The sequence below is a fragment of the Dermacentor silvarum genome, chromosome 2 (genome assembly GCF_013339745.2).
Source record: "Dermacentor silvarum isolate Dsil-2018 chromosome 2, BIME_Dsil_1.4, whole genome shotgun sequence".
In the NCBI taxonomy this organism is placed as follows: domain Eukaryota; kingdom Metazoa; phylum Arthropoda; class Arachnida; order Ixodida; family Ixodidae; genus Dermacentor; species Dermacentor silvarum.
Genome location: NC_051155.1, coordinates 103636573 through 103658811, shown reverse-complemented (window position 1 = coordinate 103658811; position 22239 = coordinate 103636573). Strand labels below are relative to the sequence as shown.

At 47.9% G+C, this 22239-nt stretch overlaps 1 long non-coding RNA gene across 1 annotated transcript; it reads left to right on the top strand.

Moving 5' to 3' along the window:
- Positions 1-1936: 1936 nt before the first annotated feature.
- Positions 1937-9432, top strand: LOC125943119 (uncharacterized). The gene is made up of 2 exons (XR_007465572.1): positions 1937-2212; positions 9221-9432. It is a non-coding gene; the product is annotated as an uncharacterized LOC125943119 (long non-coding RNA).
- Positions 9433-22239: the final 12807 nt, after the last annotated feature.

Below are 22239 nucleotides of genomic sequence, written 5' to 3'. Positions count from 1 at the left end.
AAAAGACAAATGCATTAGTCATCCATCAGTTGCGCTGCATGAAAATTAATCTGTCTTTGGATGCATGCGATGGCTTCATTTCACGACGAGTTATTAAACACCATCTGTTTTCTCAATAAAGTACGAGTGATAAAGTTGGCACTTGATCCCTGCGTGTCCTCATCCACCTACATTTACTTTCTGAGGCCGCCATTACACCAGAATGAGCCCATATCAACTAGCCAAGTTTCAGAGCTTCTGAAATAGTGGAGAATCTATAAATGCGAAGCATTTCTTGCCGGCGGCTCTGTCTGTTGTCCCGCGTCCCACACCCCCACAGCGCATGCGCGTCCCCTCGCCCTCTCTCTCTCCTCTCCTATGCTCCCCCCTTTCTGTCCTCTAGGAATCCGGAGCGGCGCGCTCGATAGGTGGTGCGACAGCTGCATACTCCGCTGAGGGCGCCACGGTAGTTCCGCGGTATGAAAATGACGGAGCGCGCGCGCCTCATTCTCTCTCCTCTGCAGCGCCGCGATGAGCGCTCGGCCCGCTGCCGCGAAACCATCTCCCGCTCAACCTAACCATCTCCCCGCTGCTTCGCATCCACACATGGTTCCCTTTAGCGGGAGATGGAGTAATTTTTGTTATTTGGACCTTTAGACAATTTTACCAGTGAAAGCCAGGTATCGTGTTTCATGCGATCCAAAATAAGTTGTGGAATCGCGCAACTGCTACAGGAGACATGGCAATTTTATACTTGTAAGCAGGAATCAAGTGCCCATATCTGTATTCTGCAATAAAACTGCGACTTGGCCGAGTTGGTAATGCTTCATCTTGAAATACAAAAGCACGCAAAAACGAGTACGGATAGGACAAGTGACACACACCACAACCTCACCCATGTTTTTTATTGCGTTTTAACGTTCTGTGTACAACTTTTTTGTTATCTTCCAGTTGCCAGACATGATGAAGATATCTGCATTACTAGTCTTCAGCGGTGCTGACTGGTGAGCGTAGTGGCCGTGAGAATGCTGGCACATTAATATGCGCGTTGCTTCCGACTATGTCATTTACATTTGCTTCAATGTAGTAGTTCCACGTTTGGGTTTTTTGAGAACAATTTAACTTCCTTTGAAAACTTTTGTGTTAATTCATATTACATCTGCTTTTTTCCTAATGATGAAACGTTCCCGAAATAAAAATCAGAGCCCCTTTCTTTAAGAAAGATAGGTTGATCGCGAAGCTTTCTCCCATGCAAACCGAATCAAAGTCAGAGACCAAAGCCAAATACCACGCAACCAACCCAAGAAATGCTGAGCGACCCGATGCGATGCATATGTGATTTGATTGCTTGTTTAGGGTTGTATTTCTTGAACGTTGAAGTTAAATGAAGACACATTGCGTTAAGTTGCATAGCCTTTACTTTAGATCATCTAGCCCTTGATTACATGCACACACTCGCACTTTCACGGACGACTGTACACTTGCACCGTATTGCCTTGTCGATCGCTGTGGTAGACGGTCAGATTCTCTGCCGTTGCCGATACATGGGATCGGCCTTACGGGCACGATCGCGCTCGCGCTTACGTTCGCGTACGGCAGCCTCTTCTGCCGTACGCTGCACCCCCGGCCTACCCAGGTGACGGCCGGGAATGCATTGCGTGACGCGCGTAATGCAACGCAGATATATACAGTTCGTCTGGGTAGCATGGCGTTGCAGTTCCCATTGTTCTTATCGGTACAACTGCGAATGTAAACTGTAGGGTTTTACGATGCGTATGTTGTGCGCCGTTGTTCTATTGTGTGCGCAGATAGTTCTATTGTGTAAGTTGGCTTTCCTGCAGCGCTTTTCCGGCGCTCACGGACAAATGAGTGATACATAGAAAGCTTCGCTTTAATAAATGCCAAGTGGTCTTTACCATGTGAATAATGTATCTCACGTGTTCGTTCAAGACACGTATGCCATTTGTGCGGTAGCAATCGTAAGCAAAGAACATCTCGATAGTTGGTGAAGATTACAATCCCCCACATGCTTTCATATCAGTAATTTTCCTCATAAGCTTTCTTAGAGAAATACCTGGCAGAGTTCTTCTGCGATAAACATGAATAAATACCTCAACCTGCTTTGTCTGTCCTAACTGCTTGCATTTGGGTGTGTTCGCAGCCGCTTTGGCCATGCCAACTGACCGAGAACCGGCACTTGAAACCCGGCATCGACTTGTCCGACGTGCCCGGCGTAAGTAATCCCACCACAGACACCCATCCATATCACCTTCAGGGAGTCAATTATATTTCGACATTACATGTCAGTCCGGTTATGGCAGATGCCGCTCACGAGTGGGAGTGCAGCGGATAAATTTTGACAAAGGAAAGTCTTTTATTTGATTACAAAGCTCTGCAGACAAGCGTCTTTGTACCAGCCACTTTCATATTGCTGCTGCCCCAGTTGAAAATCGAACCTACGACATCGTGCTCAGAAACTGAACGTTTCTCTACAAGCCACTACATTTGCTACTCTGAGGCTACGACACGGTGTAGAACCCAAATTGGTCGAATGCGAAAGAACCTAAATATTTAAACTATGACGCAACGCTGAACAAGTGTCGAGCATTTGCTCCCGGCTGTTTGAGGTGAGTAGACATTCTTTAATTCTGCGTATTGTATTAAACAAAGGAAGCCTCATTAAGATCCGCATGAGCGACGGCTTTGTCAAAAAGAAGTCGTCTATAGGGTTAAATAACACCGCTAGCTTATAATTGTGTTTTGGGCGCATCTAGGGTAGTTTTCACTATATATAGCTGTTTTTATTCCACCATTAATTTTTTTTATTGTTGGTTTGAGCGTTCCACTACGCTGCGTGCGTAAAGAAAGCAGTGTAGTTCTCACTGAAGAACATGAAAAGCTTAAAGGGATACGGACACAAGAGTTGGCGGGTGGTTTGTTACGTCGGAACAAAAGTTGAACTGTTGAAAATGACGAATACAACAAGCTGCTTTGAAAAAAAAGAACGATAACATCTTTTTTTTTTTGCGATTTTCTGTTGTACCTTGCCTTCAAGCGGCTGCCGGCAGAAGCTGAAATTCGACGTCATAACAACCCGCGCGCGCGCGCGCGCGGCCAAGGTCGGCCACAGCCGTCGCAGTGTTTCCGGGAGTGTCGGTCCCTTGCAGCCTTTGCTTTAACCCCTTTCGGCAATCTTCGCAGGTGGTCCGTCCGAAACATTATCCCCGTCGGCGCTCCACGCAGGTGGTGCGTCTTACATGCGCCTTCCCGCGGTCGTCGGTCGGTATTGACGCGTTCGTCGCGGCGGAAGGCCCAGACATTGCTGTTATAACAGCATCGTCGGTCGTGACACGCCGTCGCACACGTTTCCCAGAGACGCGAAGGTGCGTAAACTTTGGATACCTGCCTGTCAGCCATCACGCACAGCCTGGAGACCTCTAAAAAATGACTTCGTTCGCGCGGACCACTTCGTCGACGATGATTATGTGACCAGCCCGGCTATGCTGAAAAGCCTCGGCATGCCTCTCAAAGGGCAATGCTTAAAGCCTGACGCTGTGCCTGCGGTCTTCTCACGAAAACGCAAGGCAGAAATGATCAGCGGCGCGTTGTAAAAGAGGAAGCGAAAAGATGTCGGTACTGTTTTCGTTCACTTGCAGCCTTCTTGAGCAGTTTGAGGGCGAGGCTGGGGCGAGAGGCCCGAGGCTGGGCACGAAGGCAGTAATGTCTTTAAAAATGTTGGTAAAGCATAGTAAAACAACACAAGGCTAGCGAGCGCGACTCACGAGATCAGACACACACACAGCTCTGCTTTCTCCACAGAAAAGCAGGAAAAACTGGGCAGAACGCCAGACAGGTGCTGTCATCTGTCGATCGGCTGGCGAAGTGGACGTGAGAGTCTCGGAGGTGCTGATACCTCACAGCAATTGCTCACGCCGACGGCATAAACTACTATTCAGTCATCCACGCAGTGCTGAAGTACCCCGCTGCTGTCTCGCCTGCGTGCGGTCTTGAAAAAGCAAGTTTACTGAGGAAATGACAAATCATTCTTGCACAAGTGTCTGGTGCAGAGCGAAATCTTCCCGTGCTACGGTTCGCGAAAACCTGACCGGCACTTCCACGGCCGCCTGCTCTTCTTCGTCGCTTGACGCGGAAGGCTCGTAACCGTAAGCGGTAATATTTATTGCCAAGTTGGAATGGTCCTCGTCTTCGGACGTGTACTCATCGCTGGTAGAGGCACCAGAACTCGAATCCATGCTCGCGATGGCGGCGTCGGCGTGCTTCGAATGACCGCGGCCGGCCGGCTGGCTATCCGACGAGGGTGTCGTGACGTCACCCCTTCCAACTCCCGCGGGTCGGGCGGCGAGGCGCGCGCTCACAAAAACGCCAAAAATAACGCCATCGGCTCAAAAATGAGCTAAGTGAGTACTTCTTTTCGGTGTAATCACACACGGAGGATTCCGTTTCAGCATTTTCGTAAAATTTTCAGATTTCGTGTCCGTATTCCTTTAAAGGCCCAAGCTGGCTGTTCGTCTTTCCTTCATTTTTTTAGAGTCGCGGTATTGCGCAAAAGGCGAATCATCGATTACGATAGCAAATCATTAGACATCTGTGCAAAGTGAGGTCATCGCAGTTATATCGGTTGTTTAAATTGCAGTATTCATCCGCTTACTCCTTAAATGAACAAGCAGTGTAATGCGCGCACAGACAAACATGAACACATATCATTAAATGGCCGCGGCCGCTCGCTGTCGGAACGCTGGCGTGATGAGGCGCAGCCGCTGCGGATAGCGAAATGCTTCGTGCTGCGTTTAGTTTCAACGCGTCTTCTAAATTTGAGATTACACGACCTTCAAGACTGGGTGCGCGCAAATGCGAAAACACAGCGCACACGAAGTCACAATGCCATCTCGGTTATAGAAATCTTTGGACCCGCCGCAGGGCGATCAGTCACGCCACGCACGGCAAGGCCGCGCTCGCACGCTCGCGCGCTCACCTTTCTCCTCCTTTCGCGCACAACGCTGCGCGAGCGAGAAGAGAGTGATTGTGAAGAGGAAGAGGCGCTTGTTGTGGAACGCCGGCCACTTATAGATCGCGTCGCCAGAAAAGACTTAGCCGCGACACACCCAACAAAACCTATATTGGCGAGAGAAGAACACAAAAGGTATCATGATGATGATAAAGGTGCGCGCACTTCTTGATGTTAGGCGCGGAGGCAGCGGCCCACGATCCATTTTTATTATTATTACCTCAGTAAAAATAGTTGAAAGTTCTTCTGTGCACAGACAACTTCGACCTAAAACTTCGCGGAGTGCAATTTTTACGGTTCCGGCCAATCGTTCCCACCAGCCTCCCCACCATGGGGCCGCTTCGACGATGAACTTCCACTGAATTCATTGGTTCGCAATGTAAGCCTGGAAGTCATCTTGTCGTAGTACTTTCCATATTTTTTTGTAGCTCCCGCGACGTTCTGTTAAAGGTTTAGGCATTGTCGGAGTAAATGGTGCTTGGGAGTCCCCTTCTTGCAATGAAACGCCGGAATGCCAACAGGAACGCAGGTGAACACATATCCGAGACCAGTTCCAAATGCAATGCTCTTGTTACTGTACATGTTAAAAGTACGATGTACATTTTCCTGTCGGAGCTCTCGGATGACTTCGCATACAATGGTCCGGCAAAATCAAGTCCTGTTGTGTTGAAAGGTTTCGTCTTTTCGACCCGGCAGACTGGAAGTGGCGGGTACGGCGTCACATTGGGTTTCGTGCGAAAACGGACGCATAGCAGGCATCGGTTGCTTGCTTTCTTTGCCGCTTGTCGTGCTCTTGGGACCCAGAATCGTTCGCGTACCTTGTGTATCATCGTCGTTACTCTTCCATGCATGACTCGACGATGGGCATCCGCAAATACCAGCTCGGTGAAACGATGTCGGCTTGGAAGTAGCAATAGGATGCTTGACGTCTCGGTTGTCTGCGAGGTTTTGTAGTCTTCCTCCGACGCGTAGAAGCCTGTTGTCGTCGAGAAATGGGTGTAATTGTGCTACCCATGAATTACTGGGCGAACCTTGTCTTTCCAGCAGCCAACTCCACTCCTCAGGAAACGATTCAGTTTGAACTTGCCGGATCCAATATCTCTCAGCTGCCAATATTGCTTCACCAGAGATGACTCCAGCTTTTTTAATCTTGCACTTAACGTTGGAGACAACGCACTGCACCCATGCTGTGACACGGAGAAGCTTGTGCAGTGAACTGAACTTCGTGGCATCTAGCAGTGCGTTTCCTGTAGAGTGAAGCGTCGTTGGTTTTGTCGCTGTTATCCATAGGATGTCGTTGATTTGGGGCAGTGAATGCTTCACAGCTGGCCATTTTTGCGAGTCCTTACTCAGCCAAGCTGGTCCTTGCCACCAGTCTACCTCGGTAGCCAGTGCGTCTAAGGAAACACCTCGGGTCAGTATATCAGCAGGATTGGTTTCTCCTGGACAATGCCACCAGCTACACTCCGAAGTACTAGACAAAATTTCTGTGACTCGGTTCTTCACAAAGACGTCTAAAGTCGAAGGCGCTCGCTGTAACCAGCCAAGCACTATGGTTGCGTGAGTCCATAGAAAACATTGCGCTCTTGGCATTAGATTTCTGCAGGTTTGCACTACAAATTTTAACAACCTGCTTCCTGTTAACGCACCCATTAGCTCTAGTCGCAGCAAGGATAGAGCTTTCAGTGGGGCTATCCTTGACTTGGCTAAAATCAGGGTGCTAGCCACGCTCCCATTCACATCTTCTACACGAAGGTATGCACAAGCTCCGTACGCTTTTGTGATTGCGTACACGAAAACGTGTAGCTGAGGTTCACGCGATTCTGCAACTCCGCTCATGAGGGGACGGGGAACGTTGACTTTCGACAAATGGATCAACTTGTTTCTCCAGTGGTGCCATTTTTCCGCAATGTGATCAGGAAGATCTTCGTCTCAGTCGACCTTCGAAACCCATAACTGCTGAAACAGCATTTTCCCTCGCACTACGTATCGTGCGAGCAATCCTAATGGGTCGTAGATCCTCGACACTGTCTGGAGGACAAAACGTCCTTTGCCTTCTCCAAGAAAGTAAAGATGTTCTCCGGGTTGTAGATGAAGGCGTCTGTTGTTTCCGACCCACCCATGCCTAGCACTCTCGCTTGATGTCCAGCGTTCTCATTGGCTAGAGGGGTAAGAGCATCAGTGGAGTCCAAGAGTCGTTCTAGTTGCCTACAGCTTGAACTCAATTTCCTTTTCCGGGGCAAAAAGCCCCGGAAAAAAATTATTTTGCGAATCTGTAGTTGGGGCTAGCCTCATGAGGTACATGTTGAATAAGCGCTTTGCAAAATTTACTAGCTTCGAACCTGAAATTGCTGAGTGCACGTACAGCTAAACTATATTATCAGTCAGAGATCTATGCAATTTTTCGCGCGACGCTGTGTTCGGACAGAACATATCGGTATTCACATATCAGTGAAATCACCTTATCTTAACGCTAGGCTTAGGAACTCTTTATAAGGATGAAGAAAGTATCAGGTTGAGCAAAGGCCAAGGTGTGATTCAGAAGCGTGCCTTATTGCATGAAAAGGCACCTTTATGAAAGGCGGCATTATTTTCATAACAGATGATCATCGGAGCGAGGCTATGATCGTTTCTTGGCCTTTTTCATAAAATTTTTTATATAAATTTATAAAAAACAAAAGCATTTTGTCGCTCAAAACAATAAATATAAAACACGGATTGGTTATTATTACTCGTTGTGAAAAAGCAGTGTGAAAAGTGCGATTTGTAGCTGTTGTGCGTCTTTCATAATTTGTTTTTGTCTCTTTTTTGCGGTGCTGCGGCGTGATTTGTTTACTTTTGCTTTTGTGCGCTAGCTAGAATTTGGTACTTTGGGCTTTTATATATGTATATAGTGTAAATATTTACGTATTTATTTATTTATTCATGTGTTTGCTTATTTATTTGCTGATTTGCTGTGCATAATTGCCACTGAGATAAAAAAAATCAACTTTACGGAGGAGGAGCGGCGAATTTCGATAGATCTTGTGATGATACACAGCAACATCCGCGCTCAAAAACAAGCGAACTGATGCGGCGTCCCTAAACGAGAAAAAAAAAAAAAACTGGAGGACGTACGCTTAAGCTTCGCCTTTAAGAGTAGAACGCGATAGCGTTATCGGGCTCCGTTCGCATGACATTTTCTTTATGAGTACGTTTCCTGCAACACACAACGTGGGAAAGCCAGCTTACAAAGACCAAGCTTACACTGATCCCCTTAATATAGCCTTCACTTTTAAACACAAATGCATTGCTGGAAAGATATTTTGACAGGAGCAATTTAAGCCATCTTATATCAAAATGTGAAGGCCCTAGGACATTTTTTTAATTATTTTATTAATTGTTTGCTGCTTCCCCGAGGCCGCGCGTGTGAAAAATTTAGAAAGGCTCCGTTTTCACCATTCTCCTCAATGTTGCCGGGAACAACGTACAACGACACACCATCAGAATTGGAGGACGCTTAAGCTTCGCATTTAAGAGTGGAACGCGATAGCATTCAAAGATCCCTGGCGGCTTATCAGGCTTTTTTCTCGTATATTAAAATTACAATCCGAAGGTATCACGTCTGTAGGTTGTGGTTAAGTCGTACTTCAATATTTTTCTGACGGATTTTACTTTGAGAAATTCAATTTTTTTTTTTCACCAACGCCTTGCGCCACGCGGAGGGCCTGTGTGGTCCGGGTGGTTCGAGGTGATGTGGTTCGGCATGATTATTTCCGCCAGGCGCCGATGCTTAACGCCGACGCCGGATTTTCTGCGACACGGGGCCCTTAACGTTCTCGCGTTAAAAGAAGAGGAAGAAGTGCGAGACGGTAGAACTTTTTAGAGCTCGGCACCCGTTCCGGCGTTGAGCGTTGGCCTCAGCGTCAGCCAACTTCTTTATTTTACGCTTCGAAAAGCGTAACTTGGCCAGAAACTCGCCGCCATTGTACATCTCTACGGGATTCTGGCGGATACTGGGTGCACGCCGCGCGAGGTTTACATGGCCATCTCGCACTCCATAAGTGGCGCCTTAGGGGGTTCCTCTTGCGAGGCGATAAGGTTAAGGAATGGTTCCACCTAAGTATGAGGTTTGTTTATGAAACGCGTTGAGGCAAGGAAAAGGTAAGGAGAGCAAGGGATAAGTATAAGGTTGGTTTGTGAATACGGACTTTAATGATTTAACAACACTTGCAGAGTATGGCTGGCTGCCGAATTGGAATCCGTGCAAGTATTACTGCGACTGTGTCAAGCAAAACAAATCTGGTTTCTGTGGCTACGGGAGTGGTGGCTGTACCTGTTAGGGAAGGACTGTGCCAAAAACGTTGGCACACTAATTACTGTGCGCCAAACCCAAATACTGTGGCAATAAAGTTGCAAGATCGCATATGGAAATAAATGGTTTGTTTTGTAACATCGTCGTGTTTGTGAATATTACCCGTTAAAGCCGGTTAAGCTCGCTGACCAGCCATGGCATAGAAGACCGGCGTTGTACCAGACAACCTGTGCAACAATGGTGTATTAGATATCTATGTGTGCAGTGCAGCATTGTTATATATAGAGTCAGATGTCCGTGGCAAACAGACACTGGTATTTGTGTAAATAAGATAGTAGGATGAGTTTCCACTTGCACAGGACGTGATACAGGTGCTCAGAGCTCTGAACGCAAAGTTAAAGGTACTTTTGCTTCACCCGTCTGGCAAATATGGATAGCGCAGCATGTTCTAGGCAGGTGCACGATTTGTCGAGAGAAGGCAAGCCTGTTTGATCATAAGTGAGTGTAGCGTAGACAAAGTCACTCTATGGGCCTTATACCACTGTCACTATACTGCGTGAAGTTGCTCGCGTGCAGAGTGGCGCGAAACGTGTAATGTGTTAGTCAATAATTGACATTAGAAAGTGTGAAGTATCATCAACGTGCAGTTGTTAGTGAGGAAGCTACATTTTCAGTAGGAAGCATCGGTACGCCTGGGATTGTCGCGTGCGTATAGTATGATCCCTACTTTTCAGAAACGAGCGGCGCGCCGCTTTTACAAGCAGGCACCCTTAGGCAAGAGGGTGTGCCGGGAGGTTGCAGTCTACGCGTCTGTGAGGACGTTCGCGAATTTGCCATTTCTTTCTCGAAGTTATTGCTTCATCTTTCTGTTGCGTTGTGGCGGGAACTGTGACACAGGTAGTAGAAAACAAGGAACACACAAGTGAAGCGCAAACTGTCAACTGAGGTTTATCCGAAAAGAAGAATTTGCAACCGTAGCTGCTATCAGTAACTGTGGTTTGAGAGACAAAAAGAATATAGAAGGATGGAAAAAACAAAGGAGATCTGACGCGCGTCCCCTTTGCTTATTTATGGTGATTGTTGATGGGCTGGCTGGACGTGCGCATGCTGCTGAACCTTCGACGAGGTAGTTTATTATTAAGGCCTTAGGTGTCTATGTTGGCGGTGCCCTTACGTGCCCTTGGCGGTGACCTTGGCGTAACTGCACCTTGACGAAAAGTTGCCGACGTGGCAAAAAGTGCTCGGATTGTCATTTCTCAGGGATGTCCCCGTAAACAAAGTAAATTAATGGCTTTGAATAGAAAATTTGCCACGTTTCGGTCTGGGCGGGAATCGAACCCGGTCCTCCGGGTTGCAAAACGAGCACGCTTTCCCGAAGCCATGGCTGCTCCATCGTTGGTGCTCACTAAAGGTGTGCATGGTGCATGCGTGATTGCACAACTCACAGCCATCTTGCTGACTAAAGGTGTGACCTAGTGCGTGCACTAACATGCTCCCCTTTAGGTACTACGTTGAGTGTTCATATGTGGCGTTCAGGAGGTCGCCTTAGTGCCACACGTGTACTTCCCATTACGCTTCGTTATGTCTTGCAAGAAGTCTAGCCCCGATTGTACAACTTAATGCATTACCAATATGTCTTACAAAGGCGTCTAATCCTGATTGTATTACCAAGTGTGCCGCAGGCTTTCGCTTTCTTGTGTCACAATCGTATAACAACTGTCGAACTTTTTTTCAGCATGACGCAAATAAAAAAAGAACAATTTTTTTGTCTGCGATTACTACGATCTGATGATCAGGTATGCCGCAGTGAGGGATTCCTGATAAATTTTCACTACTTGGGGATTTTAATGTGCCCCTAAACAATAGTAAACGAGCGTTCTTGTGAGCAGAAGAAAAACGTTGGCGGGCGGACATGCTGCGTACTGTTATGATCAGCCTGAAATTTAACCTCTCAAGTGTTGGAAACGTTCCAGCTCGCTTTCCCGAGTCGAGGTAATTGCGCTCATCCCTGAGAAAGCGTCACCCGTGTGGTCTATGCCACGCACTGAGCTGACACGGGTAACCAGCAGGTCACGGAGGGGAGGAGGCCATCGACTTCACAACTTGACAGGGGGACACAAGACTGCGCTGAACAGGCAAACACTGGCACATCCATGGGCGCAACCCCAGCAGACTTCGTCAACCAAGAGACCGCGAGAATTGAATGACCCTTTCGGTGGAGACCTCGCCACCGATAGCAACGGCTTTACGCGAGGAATTGTCTAAGGCCGTGCTGGCCCCCGTGTTAGGTACACCTGATCAAGACTCGGCTAGAGTCACACCCATATACCAATCAAATGAATACAGTATTTCTATTTTCATTATCACGATCCCTACCTTCGTTGCCCTCTCATGCTTCTTGCGGGGACGACCCACCTCAGGCGGCCGAGATCATATCAGTACCCATTTGAGAGACCACGCTGAAAGCAACATGCTACTATCCATTGCTTCATATCTTCGACACCACTCGTTCTAAACTTGTTGCAGCAACCAAAACAGCACTGAATCCATCATTCACCTATAACGAACTGTCCTAACTTCGACATTTGTCGTCGTGACCACACCGTTAAACGTGGCGGTGGCGTTCTTATTGCTCCGCATACCAGCCTCAGTTGCCCCGTCATAAACACTGACTGACCTTCGGAAATAATGTTCGTTCGTTGAAAATGCGTGCCCCCCCCCCCCTCTTTGTTTACCTTCCTGACCCCCGCCCCCCTCCCCCGTGTTGCCGATGCTACATTCATTCCTCTCCTCCTCGACGCGCTCCATTCTTTATCCTAATTACATCCTTTTCCTCCGCTTATCCTCCTCGACGATTTCAGCTATCCAGGAAATAATTGGTCGAAGGAGTCCGTCATGGTCGATAATTTTTATCCGAATCGGGCTCGATCGCAATCGAAAGTAACCGTATCACACCGGTAGGGATTGCGATCGAACCCGATCGGTACTGTATCTCTGTCGAGATCGGGTGCTGCTACACGGACACTAGCGATCAGGATTTTGCTTCATCAGGATCTAGTCGATCACGCATCGAGATCGTAATCTGTCACGTGTATTGTCATGCTGAGTGAGCTCAACTAAGTTGATCCGACTTGCTGTACATACAGTGACGATTCTTGATCGCTTTCGAAAGCGCCCATGTGACATCGGTGTCTCAAGATGAAAATACCAATCATGCTCCTTACCGTGCCTCCGCTGTTGTCCAGGCCGATAGACGGCACAGCAGTGATTCTGAGACGATGGCGAAGCCTACTCTTCAAGGATCCAAACTGCATGTAATCCGAAGCACGAAAGTGGTCGAAGCAGACGCGTCCATGTGGCGGTATAGTGAAGCCAACAACATCGTCCCATTCTTTTTTACGGCCGCGGTTCACAGGCACCGTGTGAAAGGAAATACCTATGTCGGTCTTTGGACGACGTAGGCAGCTCTTGATGGCGCAATTCAGGCCAGGCATTGTAAATTGAATCGAACAAAGCAACGACAGCACTTAGCACAACTCACAAAGCGTCAGTGCATGCAACCATTGCAATGAGGGCCATGAGGGCCGCTCATGAGCGTGGGATCATTACGTCAAGCGAAGACAGCGCCACTCTTCTGCTCATTACAAACGAAGGCTTATCTGCTTAAGACTTAGAGATTGACTCCAACCAAATAAGGAAATTTACTAGCCCGACGTTTCGGAACCAATTCGGCTCCGTCTTCAGGGGGTATTCTTCGGAGGTGGCGGTGTGCCGCTTTTAAAAGGTCCGTCGTAACAAAGGAGAGGAAGGGGGAGAGAGCGTAAGGTGCGGAGACTACTTGGCAGGGGCACCTGTTCTAGACAGCCAAAATAGGTGGTGGGGTGGGGTGGGGGGGGGGGGGGCTACGGCGTCGCTGGTCGGCTGGGTTGACCGATGCTGGGCGCCCTTTAGTCGCGGGAATGCGTTGACGAGGGACAGGGGGGGGGGGGGGGACGAGTTGTTTTGGTGTTGCTGACCTAGAGCGGGGGGGTCCTTTCTTCCCTTCGTCGCGTCTGCAAGGCCATGAACATACAAAGAAGGAAGAATGCCCTTCACGCGGTTTATATTACCCGCCGTTTTCTGAATGTGCCAAGACTCGAGTAGTAGCCGTTTTCGCCAGTTTGTCTCTGTTTGAAGTATTTGGGTTTTGAGGAAAGAAATCTGTGGTCGGCGTCTTCAGAATGTTCGGCGACGGCGCTGCGTATTCGGTTGAATGTTCTGACGTCGTTTTCATGTTGTCTGGTTCTTTCTTTTAGATTTTTGGTATCCCCGATGTATACGACGCCGGACAGTCGGCGCAGCTGATTTTATAGACGACGCCTTGAGCTTTTTCTTCTGGTGGGCGGTCTTTTGGTTTAGGAATGAGGATATTCAAAGTGTTCATCGGTTTATGCGCGACTTTGAGGCCTTCTTTTTTCAATATTCGGCTGAGAGCTTCGCTGGTACCTTTGACGTATGGGATGGACACTCGTTTCTGTGGTCGAGGGGGAGTCAACGGTTGAAGGTCTCGTAGTTTTTTTTTTCTTTTTTGTTGTCGGGTTGTTTTTCGAATGAATTCCGTTGTATAGCCGTTCCTTTTGAGTTCGTTGAGAACCGTTCTCCTTTCTTTCTTTTGATCTGATTCCAATGTGCAATGAGTTTCGACTCTTTTCAATAAATAATTTACGACCAATGCCTTGTGGTTTGCCGGATGGTTGGATGAGAAGTGTAGGTAGCGGCCTGTGGGGGTTGGTTTTCGGTAGACTGAGAATTTTAGATTGCCGTTGGTTCGTGTAACTTGTACATCTAGGAATGGTAGCGATCCGTTTTGTTCGCGCTTCGACGTGAACTGTATATCCGGGTCTATGGAATTTAAATGGCTCTGCAGGTTTTCGACTTGCGACTCCTTCACGATACAGAAGCAATCATCCATTAACCTGAGGAAAACTTTTGGCTTCGGGGAAAAAGTACGCAGAGCTCTGTCTTCGATATTTTCGAGGTCAGCAACACCAAAACAACTCGTCCCCCCCCCCCCCCGTGTCCCTCGTCAACGCATTCCCGCGACTAAAGGGCGCCCAGCATCGGTCAACCCAGCCGACCAGCGACGTCGAAGTCCCCCACCCCACCACCTATTTTGTCTGTCTAGAACAGGTGCCCTGCCAAGTGTCTCCGCACCTTACGCTCTCTCACCCTTCCTCTCCTTTGTTACGACGGACCTTTTAAAAGCGGCGCACCGCCACCTCCGAAGAATACCGCCTGAAGAAGGAGCCGAATTGGTTCCGAAACGTCGGGCTAGTAAATTTCCTTATTTGGTTGGAGTCAATCTCTAAGTCTTAATCAATTTTCCCAACCAGACAGGTAATTCTGTCGAAATGTTTAGCTTCAAGGCTTATGTGCGCATTGTAAGTTGGAAAAAAACTTATAATACAAATAATGTTCCTGCATTTCAATATTAATAAAAAAAGATTAGGAACTGCGTATACTAATAGAAGGTCACGTGGTAGACCTCTTAAATAGGTTCATGTTTTTGCCGCTTGGGACGCCAAAGGTTCGCGACATTTAGGGAAGAATTAAAAATATAAATACACGTTTAATGAGGAAAACAGGGTCCGTTCTAGCCAATACGATAGACGATCTTTCCATCAGACGGGTTATCTCAATTCATGTTCTGAGCGGTTGTCTCTCCCTTTAAGGGCCCCGTGTCGCAGAAAATCGGGCGTCGGCAACCGGCGTCGGTGCGCGATGTCGGCGGGTGGCGGAGGAAATCATCCCCAGTCACCCCAACCAACCCAACCGCGCAGGCCCTCCACGTGGTACAAGGTTTTGGTGAAGAAAATTTAATTTCTCACAGTGAAATCCGTTAGAAAAATGCTAAAGTACGACTTTACCATTCGGCGTCAAGTTCGCCATCGGATCGTTTACCAATCGGCGGCGGATTGTAATTTGAATGTACGAGATAGCCTAATTCTGCTACGAGGAAACTCAAACACAAACCCCTTTTCCAGCAATTCTACGAGACCTACAGCCGCGCGTTCGGGTACGTTACTTGCGAAAATGACATCCAGAACGCGCTCGCATCCTAGGCAGGTCAAATTGGGACTTCGCCTGCTAATTCGTTTTCGACTCGCGCGCGTCGGGGCAATAGCAAAAAATTAATAAAATAATCAGAAAAGGTGGCAGAGCCTTCACATTTTAATATAAGACCACTTATATTGCTCCTTACAAACCATTACAAACCGCAGCTCGCCGCCTCACCGGGCGGACAGTCGAGATCGCTCTCGTCAAAACGAGGCAAAGAGACTTTGCCGCGAAGACCCTGTTGTGCGTGGTGCCAAAATTGCTACTGTTAAGCCGCTCGCTCCACCAGCTTACGCTGTGGCTGCTGCGTGTGCCGTGCAGGCCCGTGACTTCTTCATTATTTTTATCTGGATTGTTTATCTGGCGTTATCTTAATTCAAATTGTACATTAACTATATTGCAGTGCTTTACTACTTACAACGTCTGCACTTGTCACTGTGGCTCTGAAGTCACTAGACAAGCGGCTCTAAGATTTGAATACCTTTTCATAACATCAACGGCTGTTTCCACGCTTATGCATTGTAATTCAGTGGTGAATGTCATGCAGTGTGCGTTTTGGCGATAATGGGAGGCATGAACTAGTGCAGGGGTGCTATGCAGGATGCGCTGAGTTTGAAGAAACTCGGGATCTTGACGAGCTCTGGCGACGCCTCAAGATGAAAGAACTAATGGTAACAAGACAAAGTTTGCCCGTCGGCACGCCTACAGTTTCATTGGTTTATCTACATTCACTCTGGGTGGTTATCAATCCTTGGGCGTTGCCATATGGGCGGTCGACAAACTGGGGCTCACGTGATCATAAGGTCGGTGCATGGTTGTGCCTTCTTTCACTTGTTTGTCGTTCCACCGAGTGCATTACAGGCACAAGCAAGTTATAAAATGAATGCACTTAGTACAATAATATTAGTCGCATTAATGTGGGTTATAAGCATTTTAAAGTTTACAAGATGTACACTGAATGTGTATTAGACTAATTTGCAGTATGATATGTTTCGCGTTATACCACGAGGGGACGCTCATCCTCCTGTTTTTTTTCTTTGGATTGGATTGGCGCGGCTTGCTACGTACTTGCGCTAGCATTTCCGAGCACAAATTGGTGTGCCCCTGGTTTTCACACTGGGCTTTTAACAGATCGCTCATTGCTCGCGCTAAAGTAAGGCTGCGAGACGTCTCACTTCCGAGACGACGCTCAGCGTCGGCTAGCGCAGAAGTGGTTTGCCGCGCGCTTACCGTGTAAGTTCTCAGGTATGCCGGAAAGCACTCATACAAGAGTCAGAAAACTACGCTTTATTTTCTTTTACTTTGCGATGCACCTTCACACTGGCAAGCGTCGAGCGATGGCTTCTAACAACCGCAGGAAAGAGTCTTTATGCTGGGTAGCCCGAGCGATCCGTGGTTTCTAACAAACGCAAGAGAGGGTCTTTGCAGCGCACGTGGCCGTTGAGTGCCACCATATCCATCCCAGGTGGGACTCCAGCATCGGTGCAGTTACCCTGTACCCATCGCTGACGAGGTGGCGCTTCACTTTTTGACAATGATTTTCTTTTTCAACACCCGTGATGGGGTCCACAAAGTTCACGCTTTGGTTGACTGTCTACCAATGCAGATTGATGAATAGCCCCGTTACCATCCACTAAATTTGGATATATTTCTATGCGGCCAATTCGTCACTATGAATAATGGTCGCCGGTTGAACATTGGCTGCAATAATGGCGCCTAGCATCGCCGCCTTTCATCGGTCGACCTTGAAAGTCGCAGCACCCCTCTGGTCACGCAGAACATGCCGAAAACCCATGGGCCACCATCTTTGACACCACCGTAATTTTGGCGGCTCAGCGGAAAGTTGTCGCCCGACATTAGGCGGCCTCGATTGCACTTTTTCTCGCCGCGAAGAAGGCACTCGTCAATTTGCGCTGTCTTCCCGGGGCCACCGAGTGGAGCTCGCGCCAGCAGCTCGTCCCTCGCGAACTTACGGGGGTAGTTCCTCTAGTCGGCGATGGCGTGCTCCGATAGAGGAAACAAGTCGCCGGTCATCTCCTTCAACATCCATATGTCTACGCTTTGGCTCAGGCAGTACGTGAGCCAAATCATTTGCCGCCTGGAGAGGTGGTCGTTCGGACGGCCGAGGTGGTCTGTGTTGGCGAAGTAACTTCCTTCACCTCTCTGCCCGTGCAGTGCAGCGGTACCGTGTAACTGCGAAAACGTATTTCGGCAGCTGTGGCACCGGAAGGCAGCCCGGCGTCCATTTTGAGCCTTCCAATATAATGTGACCACTTCGCCTGCGCAGGATGGTTGTTCCGGGTTGAACCTCAGGTGCTCGCAGGTGCCCCAGTACTCCGATGACGACGCCGGACTTGGCCTGGGGCTGGGGTGCGGTGGACGAGCAGTGCTTGAAACAGGAGAGAGCTGAAGCGATCGCACGAACTTTTCCTCCGCAGCCTAGTCACACCACTCTGCGCTCGGAAAGCACAATTTGCACGCCACGCTGTCTCCGCAGACGACGACTTCGCCTAACTCGTCACACAGCCAGCGCACTGACGTTTTGGAAAGGCAAAAATGACGTGAAACACTACGTTGGTCATGTAGATGAACGGGTCCAGACGGTCATAATGACGCTTACTGCCGCTGGATGCGATGACACAGGCTGCTGCTGCCGCCGCCATGTTCAAGAGATCAACTCGAGGGAGGTTTCCCGATGTACATGTTTGGCATGAGTTCGCCTGTCAATAAAAATCATAGGTCACGCCCCGCGCGAGGCATGTAACTCTTGTGAGCGCCCACCACGGTTGGGTCACGCCCAACTTGATGATGATGATGATGATTTATTGGCATCCCCTTTGAAACGGGGTGGCGACAAATAGTCACCTAGCCTGCTTGATTTAATCAGGTATACTACACATGTTGTTTATCTAGCATTTTTGTATACCTCTCATTATCTTTCTTTTTCAAAACTTTAGCTTGTACCGCTGCCTATGATTTTAAGAGATAAGGTCGTATCCATCTTTTCCCTGCTTTTTTTCCACCAGTACTCTAATCGTCTCTTGCTGATCTCTACGGCTGATCTGTTTATGTTTCCTTCCACTATAAACCCAAGCGCTTCTGGGAGTTGCACGTTACCTACGGTTCTCGCTGGGTGGATCCCGTCGCAATTCCATTAGGAGGTGCTGAGTGGTCTCTGGATCTTTACTGCAGCATACACATGTCTCATCTAGTTCCGAATATTTGTTCCGATATGTTTTCGTCCTTAGGCAACCGGCTCGAGCCTCAAATAGCAAGGCAGTGACTGCCCTTTGTGTTATCGTACAGATTTTCCCTTCTAATTTCTTTCTTCTCATTCTTGTAAATCTCCATTGTCCTTTTCGTTTCCATTCTTTGCATCCAATTCCCGGTCTCTATTTCTCTCACTTTCTTTCTGATGACCCCTGGTTGTCTATTTACACTTTCGATTATCCTGTACTTGGTTGCCAACTTCCTTGACCTCTTCCTCCATTCTGTGTCCACGCTTTTCATGTAGAGATACTTGTGCACTTTAGCCGCCCATTTATTTTCATCCATGTTCCTGAGCCTTTCTTCAAAACTAATTTTGCTTTGTGCTTCTCTGACTTATTTTTCGGCAACAGCGCCGTGGTGCGGAATTGAGAGGCATTAACAATCTTGACCGGCGAAATAAAACACGCACAACGCACTGTCGTCGGTGATGTACTGAGCACCACTATAAAAAAAAGCGTGGACTTTCGCGGGCTTATGCATATAAGCCCTTGGGCTGTGACGGCCCCACAACACGGTTCATTGCCTGCATTGTGGCGATGTAGCGCACAGAAAATAATTATCGGCAGGTCACTGTAGCTGCTTGCAAGGCGTAGATGCACCGCGGTGGACGACGATCCTGAGCAGTGCGTAGTGTTTTCCAACGACAACGTATCGCAGCTGTCATTTGAGATGGCTGCTCTGTCATCAGTGATGTATCGGACCCGCAGTGTCGCAAACACGGTCAGCGGTCAGCGCAAACGCACCCAGTGCGATGGAATTTTTTCATCACAAGCATGGCACACTAAACAATTGCAACACCTTCCTGCGTTCGACGTCTAATTTCCTAACTGCACACAGGAACCTTCACCCGCCAAAATGCGATAACTGCGCTGTCGTTGCGATATCCATCTGCGATCGCTGTTAGCTCAGCAGCAGAAGCAATCGGCAAGCACATTGGAGTGAACAACACACTCAAATTCTGCGTACATGCGCACGGAGGCACCTTCACTGTGCAAGCGGTGACAAGCGATGAATTGTGTCGCTGGGCAGCACGCTCTTTTTCGCAATGCATCGTGGAGACTTGGCACACGCAGATAAACTGGTGCATTTTCACTGTGCTGCGTCACTACGGACCCTACAATACCGCACAGCCATTTTGCAGCGGCAGTCGTTGCCATTCCCCTAATAGACAGGGAATGGACAGATCATTGCCATGACTAACTTTATGCGTCATTATCGCATCGATTTTATCGAGAATAGCACTGCAGCGCCCCTGGCGGCTGCTCCCCGTACGAACTCCCCCGTGCGGGCGACCCTCTAGAATTTATCCGCTTGTAAGCTTTCGCCTCACTGTGGCCACTCGCGGCAAAAAAGTGCAAAATTTAATAATTCGCTCGATGTCAGTTTGTCATCACAAATTTATAGCATTCAAAAAGAAAAACCGATACTTTAAGAAATAAAATTTTTGTTATTTTATTTGCTGTATTTCAATGTATTCGATTGAGGAAAGTGTAGGTACAGGCACGGTGTAAGAAGAACAGGTGATCCGACGACACGGTGACCGCTGCTGCGCAACGCGTCTCACTAATGGTGGAGTTTCACGTCTGCACCGCTGCACGGTAGCACACGTTAGGAGGCTGAAAAAGCGGGAAATTCGAACGTGTAAATAATTGTAACTGTACGTAAAGCGCGTTTAAAATAATTAAAACTAATTTTTTTACTGTTTCTGTGTGCCACTATACTTATTGTAATCCCTCAGGCGCCGAAACAGACGATAATGTCTCCGGCATTGCCGTCGCGTCGCTGGATCTAGCAGACGGCGTTTGACAATGCCTGGAAGCAGTCGCAGAAAAGTGGTGCGGCAGACGATAAGTTATCTTTTCTTAATATTTTGCAACGTTTGCTTTAACGTTGAGCAATCAATCACCCTTGTTCTCGGTAAGCGCTTAATAAAGTGTTCCCGTGGCACACATAATGGAAAAAGACGAATCCGTTTAATCGCAAGAAAGGGAAGAAGAGAGATTTGCCGTTTGAGTCGCGACGTTGCCTGGCAGAGACAGATCTAGCCTGACCATGGGCAAGAAGTGTTTCGTTCCAAACTGCAAGAGTGGATATGACTCGTGCGAAGACAAAGTATGTATGTTCAGTGTCCCTAAAGAGACGAGTCGACTGCAAACATGGCGGGATGCCATACAACGTGAAGACCGAGTCCAGCGACCAGGGGACTACGTGTGCGAAAAGCACTTCGACCCAATGTACGTGTCAAAAACATGGACGGCAATACACAACGGAGTTGCTTTAGGCAGCACGACCCGAAGAGCTTATCTAGCTAGAGATGCTGTGCCGACTCATTTTCCGGCTACTTCACACTACACTTTCAAAGAACTGTGTTCCATGACAACTGACGCCTGCGAAGCGCTCCCGAAAGAAGAGCAATAGGCAGAAAGCGCAAGCGAAAAGGAAGAAAAACAGAAAGCAAAATGTAGTGAATCACGAGTTACTGGAGCGAGCAACTGACGTGCCAATAGAAGACGGCCAGAACCAGAATAGCGAAGCCAACAGAGAACAGACTCCAGCTGACGGCAGACGCAAATCAAAACCTGAAGGCAGTGAACTACAAGAACCACAGGCAAAAGTATATGTGATGCAAGAGACAAGAGCTCAAGAGACTTCTCGTGTGGACAAGGAAACGTTAGCCATAGCAGCTCAGCAGTCTACAAGACATCACAAAATTAAGGGACTTCAGGGCAGCATCACCTGACGGTAACACCGACAGCATCAACTTCAACACGCTCTTTGAAAATCCGTCTCGCCAGGAATAATGTCACAGCTGGGTATGAATATTCTACATCGATGGACTTCCTTTCTGTTGGTTTGCAAGTTGCTTTCATTTGTTTTTCTGCTGCCTCGTAATTTTGAATAAAAAGCAAGAAAAACGATCGGCCTCTTCTATCATGAATATTTTATTAAGGAGCATGTGTATAAGGATATACGCATGCCAGGTGTCGCATGCTTCATAAGAAACAAACAGCCCTTAAAATGGTGTTTTATGGACCCAATACTATGCACGGAGCCTGTATGGGAAACGCGCAAACTAAATTTTCGTTTGAGTCTGCAGAACAATGATATAACAGTTTAGAAGAACTTTTTGTGGGCCTAGTTGGTGCATACTTGATAAACTTATTATCAAACAAAAGAGAGGTGACTCACAGGACAGGCGTTGTCCTGTGTTTCACCTCTCTTTTGTGCCATGTCTCTTGTTTGCGCTCTAAAAAGTTTATCAAGATAAAACAGTTCACCGCATTGCGCGAAAGTGCTTATATATATACACTCAGGAGGACATTGTACGCGGTACTCCCCTTCGCACTGTTTTCGCATGAGAAATGAAAACTGGGACGCAGCGTATAGTGACGCCAGATAGCAACTCGTCATCGAAACGTAACTTGCAAAATGAATTGTCAGCTGCTCCAACAAAAATGCGGACTGTTAGCGCCGCTTTGAGCGAAACACATGCTTTTGATTTTAAAATGCAGCAAGCCTAGCGACACTCTCAAATAATTATTTAAGCTTTCGGAAAATTAAGATAATAATGTCA